The sequence below is a fragment of the Chiloscyllium plagiosum genome, chromosome 8 (assembly GCF_004010195.1).
Source record: "Chiloscyllium plagiosum isolate BGI_BamShark_2017 chromosome 8, ASM401019v2, whole genome shotgun sequence".
Classification (NCBI taxonomy): Eukaryota; Metazoa; Chordata; class Chondrichthyes; order Orectolobiformes; family Hemiscylliidae; genus Chiloscyllium; species Chiloscyllium plagiosum.
The window spans coordinates 40,850,645-40,859,016 of record NC_057717.1 but is presented as its reverse complement, the minus strand read 5'-3'; the positions used below and the strand labels follow the sequence as shown (position 1 = coordinate 40,859,016).

The 8,372-nt window shown below is 39.1% G+C and overlaps 1 pseudogene and 1 gene segment (V, D, J or C); both read right to left on the bottom strand.

Moving 5' to 3' along the window:
* The window catches only part of LOC122552336, a 955,507-nt gene that overhangs the window by 818,458 nt on the left and 128,677 nt on the right, over positions 1-8,372 (bottom strand).
* LOC122552123 overlaps positions 3,684-8,372 on the bottom strand; it is a 25,342-nt pseudogene continuing 20,653 nt past the window's right edge.

Genomic DNA, 8,372 nt, shown 5'->3' with positions numbered 1-8,372 from the left:
ATCCTTCTCGGCTTATACATATTCACAGCCATGTAGAGTTATATAGGGAGAGGCTGAATGAGCTGGGGCTGATTTCCCTGGAGCGTTGGAGGCTGAGGCGTGACTTTATAAAGGTTTATAAAATCATCAGAGGCATGGATACGGTGAATAGACAAGGTTTCTTTCCTGGGGTGGGTGGAGTCTCATCTAAACGTATACTCGTGAGTATAGGTTTAGAGTGAGACGGATAAAATTTGAATGTACGGAAGGAATAACTTTTTCATGCAGAGGATGGTGTGTATGGAATGAACTGCCAGAGGAAGTGGTGGAGGCTGGTGCAATTTCAAAATTTAAAAGGCATCTGAGTGTGTATACGAATAGGAGGGTTTAGAGGGATATGGGCGAAGTACTGGCAAAAATGACTAGATTAGTTTAGGATATCTGGTCAGCATGGGCAAGTGAGATTGAAAGATCTGTTTCCAAGTTGTACATCTCTATGACTCTATGATCTACCCCTTTACTCTTAATGTACAAGTCGAATCTCTTTGGATTATCATGAACATTATCTCCCAAGGCTATCTCATTTTCCTTTCTTGCCCTCCTCATTTCCCTATTTAGAATGTCCCTGCACCTCTTGTACTCTTCGAGATTCACTTGATATCATTTCTCTATATCTAATATACGATTCATTCTTAATCTGAACCAGAGCCTCAATATTTTTATTCCTCCAGTGGTCCCTCCTCTTACCAGCCATCCCTTCACAGTAACAGGAACATCACGCCTCTGAACTCTCGTTATCTCACATCTGAAAGCTTCACTCTTGCCGGCCGTCCCTTGAGCTGCAAACAGTCTACTCCAATCAACGCTTGAAAGTTTTTGTCTCATACTATCAAAATTTGCCCTAGTCCAATTAAGAACTTTAACTTATATATAATGCCAATCCTTTCCATTGATATTTTACAACTAATCGAATTATGACCCCGGCCCCAAAAAGCCCGCATACTAACCATTTGGTCACTTGCCCTGCCTTATATCACAAGAGTAGGCCAGGTTTGCTCCTTCTGTGGTAGTTACATCTGCATATGAATGAAGAAAATTGACTTTAGCACTTACGAAATCCCTCAACATCCAAGCTTTTAAGAACATGGCTGTTCCACTATATGTTTGGAAGGTTAAACTTTGCGATTATTACAATCCTATTATTCTTATGGATAAATAAGATCTCTCTACATAGTTGTACTCAATTTCACTCTGACTACTGGGAGGACTACTACAATTGCATCAAAGTTTAATCATGCTTTTCTTATTTATGAGTTCCATCAACATAACTTCACTAGAACATTCCTCAGAAATATCTTGTGTTAGAACAGCGGTAATGTTTCACCACAAGAAAAATTGACTCCAATCTCCTTCTAGCTCTTCCTACTTCTGCCGTACCTTTGATGGTAGGTTGGGCTTTGAAAATAAATTATTCAATTTACTGGTGATGGTTAGTAGCTGAAAATAAAGATACTATGGGTGACTTGGTGTTGGGAAATAAAAAGTTACATTGTGTGGAAGGAAAATTCCGGATATGAACAAGAATTTTTAAGAACAAACTCCATTCTGTCTGCCCAGGTCTTTCCAACACCGCTGTACCTCCAGAGTATTTTCCTTTTATTTTGATGAGTTCAAGTTAATCTCATCCGCTGTTTTGTACTTGTCAACCATTTGTTAACGGGTGTTTGCCGTTTCAGAATGTAGATTGCCATATCGTGTACGTTCCCAGAGTTCAGTGTTTGGAGTCCTTGTTGTTTCAACCTGTGCTTTGGTCTATATTGCAAAATTACAGAAAAATATTAATAGGAATTTAAGGTAAAATGTTAGGATATTGGAAGAACAGCGAAGAGCATCAAGTTTGACAGAGGGGTTGTGGGACAGGACATAGAAAGCAGCAGGGTTTCCAGAACTTCTAATCTCTGCCTTCCCTGATCAAAATCAACCTGTGGTTTTTCATTTTTGAGGATTGTTATTCATTAAAATCGGTGTGTCAGATAGATCTCAGTCTTAGGGAGGTGTGACGTGCTTCTGTGTTTAGTGATGAACTCAGGGGAACATACAAGGGTAAAAACCCAAAGGGGTGAACGAACAGAGGATCCTCCGGGTATATGTGCACAAATCCGGGAATGTATCATGGCACATGGACAGAAGAGCAAATAATCCCAACTTCATCAATAACGATGTAGAGAACAAAGACAAAGTAATTATGTTAAACTGAAATAAAACAGTCTCTTGTCTCATCTGGAATGTTGCATCTAGTTTCAGGTGCCACGCTTTTGAAAAAAAATGCGAAGTTATGAGATTGGGTGCGTGACTGATTCACAACACTATTCCCGGGATGATACACCTCACCAACTTTGAAAAATTGGGACTGTTCTCCTCTGCTAATAGTTTCCTGACTCTGTAACCAGTTGCTGTGATTGGTTCTCAATTCCGTCTTGCGTCATATGGATCTCAATGGCTGAATATTTCAACTACTCATGAGCTCTGGCTTGCCTGAACAACATCGACCTCTAATTTATTATTTTTGAGGGTTGCTGTTCAGTAATATCCCTGTATCAGATAGATCTCAGTCTCATTACCTAGGATTTGACAGGTGTGGTGTGTCAAGTAGATCCCAGGAATTGTGCTTCATGAGATTGATGTGTGAGAAAAACTGCAGTTCTGAGAATCCGCCCTTGGATTGTGCACGTGTTGTGTCTGAATACCTGACTGAATGTTGACATTTTTGGCTGATGAATGTTTCGTTGGGCGCTCTAGGTGGTGATGTCTGCATTACTAACCCAGGCTGCCCTGACATTGGAAGTACTTGTAGTTTAGACGGTGTAAACTTTCAAACTCCTTTGCCTGCCTTTTTTCGGCTTCTGGTGGAGCAAAGCTCCCAATTTGTATCATTAGGTGACCCGAGGTCGTGACCCTTTGTGCATAAGAGGAAATGTTCTCTAATCATTCTGCCTCTGGAGTATTCCATCAGGCATATCGTGTGAAAGATGTATTTAGATTAGTGGGCTGCAAGGCAGCGCAGTATTAAACTAAATGACTGGATGAAACACAACCAAACAGAACAAGTGAGTTACTTGGCTGGGAAAGGAGTAGGATGTGGGAAAATGTATTATTATTGACTGGCCTTGAAGAAAGAATTAAGCAAACTCAAGGTTAGTAAATATTCATTCAAGATTTATTAACCATTTCAGAAAGCATTTTTATCCAAAAAGTTGATGTAAAAGCTAACAGAAGTGAATATAATGACTGGATGCCACATTGAGATGAGAACACATGCGCTGTGAGCTGGGAATTTTCTGTACATCAGTAACAGTCACAAGAAAGGGAATACAAAGGCTCATCAGAAAGGGTAGGCAACCATTCTGAGTAAGCAACAAATAAAAACAAAACAAATCGGCTTCAAACAACTGGGAAGCTACAAATTCTTCCAACCACAACCATCTCAAAGATATCAATGCAAAAACTAAAATCCATCAATAATTGTCTCAGTTACACGCTGATAAACTGAAGTAATCTCACTGTTAGAGTCAGCAATAGGACAGATTGTAGATTGGCAATTCAGAGACCTTGATAAGCAGATCAGGTAAATCAAAGGGGTCCACAACTCATTTACTTAACCTGGAAAAGTGAGATAAGACAATGACGCAGATATTTATGATCAGGGACTTTCAGATTTAATGTTTTTTGAATGGCACACTTAGAGATTTCACAAAACCTATTGGGCTGCTTGGCGTGAGAAAGATGTGATTATTCTCACCTTCACCAGAGTGACGGCAGCGATGTAGAAAATACTCAGGAAGAACAAGGTGATGAACGTGGAAGCAGTTATCCAAATGTTGCTGTTATAATCCTCATAGTCTTCAATCCAAGTGCGATCTATTGAATCTATGAATATAAAGCCGAGAGAACCCATTTAGATTGTTTATTGATCCAGATCGATCTATCTGCATCCAAGGCATGTAATTAGAGACCATTACATCTTCATAAAGCAGTCAGGTATTTCTCAAGTGTGACTCTTATCTGTATCTATTAGTGCGTTATTGAATCTCAGCAAGAAATTACAAATACTAACCGCACATGTTCTTTCTTCATTGTCCATGTTAGAATGTTTTAAATTATTTTTATTTTAACCTATTATTAAGGATATTATTATTTGAAGAATGCTTATGACGAATGATTATTTTAATTATATCATTATATTTTAAATATAGGCTGTGACAGCAGTTTAGTTAAAAAGTCTGGCCATCACTGAATAAAAGTTCAAATATGATTCTCATCTTTATGTATTGGTGACCAATTTTTTGGCAAATCATGAATATAAGTGACATCACAGTCAGGACATTGCTTCATATATTTGTTTGTAGGATCTGTATATTTCAGAATAAGTTTTTGTACATGTGTCCCTTAATTTATTTGATCTCCTGCTTGGTGTGTGTTTGGTTTTCCTTTAATGTTTGTGCATGTGGTTATGAGAGTCTCTTACTTCACTCTTGCCCATGTTGGAGTCTGTGCGTGAATAAACATATTCCTGTTCCTTTACTGCTGGTGTGCTCATGTGTTTGTGCACCTACATTTTGGTCTTTTCACATTGTGTAAGCATCATCATGCTAATATGCCACTTCATTGCTGCCTATGCTTATCTTGTAATGTCTTTGTGAGTGTTCACTTTTAATTAGTGCTATCTAAAATGTGTGATTATGTGTCTGTGTCAGATCCTACCTAAACTAGGTTATTTTCATGTTTATGCTTACTAAATGTTAGCATGCAATGTTATGTTTTGATGGATGTTTATATTTAAATGATGATGTCTGCTTGTGTGGCAATCTTTCCCAAACCATCTCCTGATCAGCTTGTTTGTGCTATTGTTTGTGGATGCTTGCTGATCCTTGTGCCCATTATCCTTATTTAATAAACACCCCTCTATTTGTTCATCTATGCACTTGTGTGTCTGCATGTGAGACTCTGAATTTGTGTGTGCGTGTGATATTGTATACTTGCTGATCAATGTGGTTTAAAAATAACTAATTAAGCTGCCTCTGTCATCGTCTGTTTGTGATTCTGAAAATGGGAAAATAATGATATTAATGTTTATCTCTGTGCACTTACGTGCCTGTGTGAGTCGACATGTGGGAGGTCATTTTTCGGAATTTGTATCTGTGTGTTCATGCGTGTATGTCTGTACGCATTGTGCTGTATGAATGTATATGTATTCATGCCCATTTGTGTGTTACCGTGTGTCGATGTTTCTCATGGTTATGTGTGAGTACCCCTGTTCATTTGTGCAAATGATTTTCTTTCGGTGTATGTGAGTTTTTGTATGAGCTTTGTATGAGTGTTCAAGTACCACTTGCATGTGTGGCTCTGTGCGAGTATGCGTGTGTGACATCTTATCTATATGCACATTTGAGTGTGCACATAAATATGTGTCTTTAGGTGAGAGCCCGTATATGTGTCATTATTTGTGTATTTGTGATCATCTCTCTGTAACTGTTCTTATACCAGACTGCAATTTTTATTATTCTAATTTATTGTTTTAATTTTAATGGATTGCTCATAATTAGATTTGACCTTGGTGTTGTAGGAAACATTTCCCATCATCGTGGAGAGATAAGCGTTTTATGAGCAACTCTTCTATTGCAGTGATAGAATTTCTGTCTCTGAGAGAAAATGCGTGAGTTCAAGTCCCCACTGCCCCAGAGATAACATTTCTGAATATGTTTATTAGGAAATGTCTACTTGTGTTCTTATGTGAAACAAAATGATATCAGGTATTCGAATACCAGAATTGATCCCATGTGCTCCAGAAAACTGAGACAAAACGATGGAATTCAAACCGGGACGATGCAAACATCAGTTTTGGATTATGGGAATCAATGTTAATCATTTGTTAACAGAGCCAGCGTGTTCAACGTGGTTCAAAGGTATTATTTTGCATGGAAATGTTAAATCTTTGGACAGTAAGCAAGAAGCTGACTGATCCTGTTCGTAACTGGGTTACATTAGAGGACATCTACCATGAAAACTCTGCACAGGGAGCAAGAGGACAGACCATTCATCGTTCCCCTCCCCTCTGTTCCATGACAACTTATCTATCGATTCTCTTTGGTGTGAAAGTGAAGATACATCCTGTCAACTCATGCGCTGGCGCAAGATCCCTGGCAGTTCCCCAGAAACAAAGGTTACATTCAAACTGCTCGGCGCTCTTAATGATTGGTATGTTGCAATCAAATTTAATTTTAAAATGTCTTAAATTTACATTTCCAATTGGTGGAATGTGGCAGTTTAAAACTGACATGAATTTTGTAAGAATGTTCAATCAGGGGAATCAAGAACACCAAGTTCAAAACTCATGCTCTACCCTTGATATAAAATGAACATTGTCAGATTTTGTCACAGATGGATTTCGGATGGTTAAGGTACATGGCGGAATCCTGCAATGAGTGAGCTTTACTCTGTCTCTGACCCAGTGTGTATCTGAGCAGAGAACATTAACTGCACAAGACACTCGTCCTAGACCTGTTAATAATCCACTTTAACTACACAGATGGAATGGAAGTCAGAGTGAGAAACAACTAATTCAGTATTTAACTCACAACTGGAGGAAAAAAAACACTTCATTGCTTCTGTTGAATTATTAAATGCAACTTTGAGATTTTTATTGACATGAATTAACAGTGTCCATCAGTGCAAGTGAAATGTTTACGAAACTCGGTTTACCGCTGGATTTATCGACTGTTCTGTTGATGATCTTCAATGGACTCGCTTCATGTCCCACCACCCAGGAGTAAGAGGCACCGCTGACCCACTCCTCCGCTGTAATGGATAACAGGCTGTACATGAAGAAAAAGGTGTTGTCGCTCTCCGCCATCACCTCGGTGTTCTTGTAGTTACTGGGATTCACTGGCTTGTCATTGTTTGTCCACTTGACGAAGATCTCTCGGGGGGAGAAACCTCTCACTAAACAGGTGAGGGAGAGAAACCTCTGAGCGGAGATTTCTTCTGTTGGTGGCAAGAGGACCGACACTGATGGCTCCAGCGGATTAATCACTGCAGAATATTTGAGTCAAATATAAATCAACCAAAAAAGTCCTGAATCAATATCACAATTTCACTAAATATTAAAATACGCCATTTTTAATTTGGGATTTATTCACTTTCGTTTTCTAAAGGAGCAGTATGATACACATTCTGTTCAGTAAAAGGAGTAAAGTTTAATGTGAAAGTTGCCTCCATGTTTCCAGCCCACAACAAGGGCATTCTGCCCAACTGTCATTGCTGATTGTAACGTCACAACCCAGGCTTCCTCCCACCCTATCTGACTTAATCAGAATACAATATCCTTTGGTCCATCTTTTTCTTAATCAGCTACCTAGCTATCCTGCTTTAAGATGCATCATTAATGCCCCCAATGGTGTTTGTTCATTACCAATCAAAGCCTGCCATTGCTGTAACTGGATCTGGATTACTCATGGGATGCTTTGTGTTTTAATCTCACCGCTCACCTTTCTCCTTGTGGATGGAGTCTCTCAGCGGAGTCGGTAGATTCTGATGGTACACCACACATCCAAAAGTAACGCCATTCAGCCAGGCTTCAGTAGAAATGTCTAATTTGCTGATCACACTGTCGGGATTCTGTCCAGGCTGGTCAGTAATCTCTGATTTCAGAGGCTTCTCTTCTTGTTTACAGGTCACGTTGATTCCAGAAGGAAGATTGGACACAACGCAGGTTAACGTCACCGTCGCCTCCAGTAAGACTTGTTCTACTGGAGGTGGGAGGATTTTAAAGGTGTTAGGTGGCACTCGGTATCTTCTATGAAACAAAAATCAAAGTCAATGAAAAATGCCCCTTTCTGATACAAACAGCCAATCTTCAGATTACTCCTTCACAGGGTGAAGCCACCACCTTCAAAATGGCAACTCCAACTATTGCTGAAACGATGCTTACTATTGTTGATGTGTTTTGATCTGTGAAACATTTGTGATTACCTGTAGCATACCCTGAGTAATTATTCCTAAAGAACACTGGCTTTGTAACAAGTGAAACCTGTGAAAAAAGTAAAATCATCAAAGATACCATCATGTAACCCATGGAATTACCTTTCTTTCAGAGTTTGTCTCTCACTTAAGACCATCCATTGATACTTGTGACAAGAGTAATCTGAATATAATGAGCTCATTTCCATGTTCATAACCTTTTGGTACAAGTGCTGCTGGTCACACTGGCAGCTGGTCACACTGACTGCCAAATCACATCCCAAATTTTGGACAAATTATAATAAATAAAAATTATTCTCTTTGCAGAGTTCTGAAGTGTTACAGGAGCGGTGAACAGCCATGGAAATTCTGTTCAT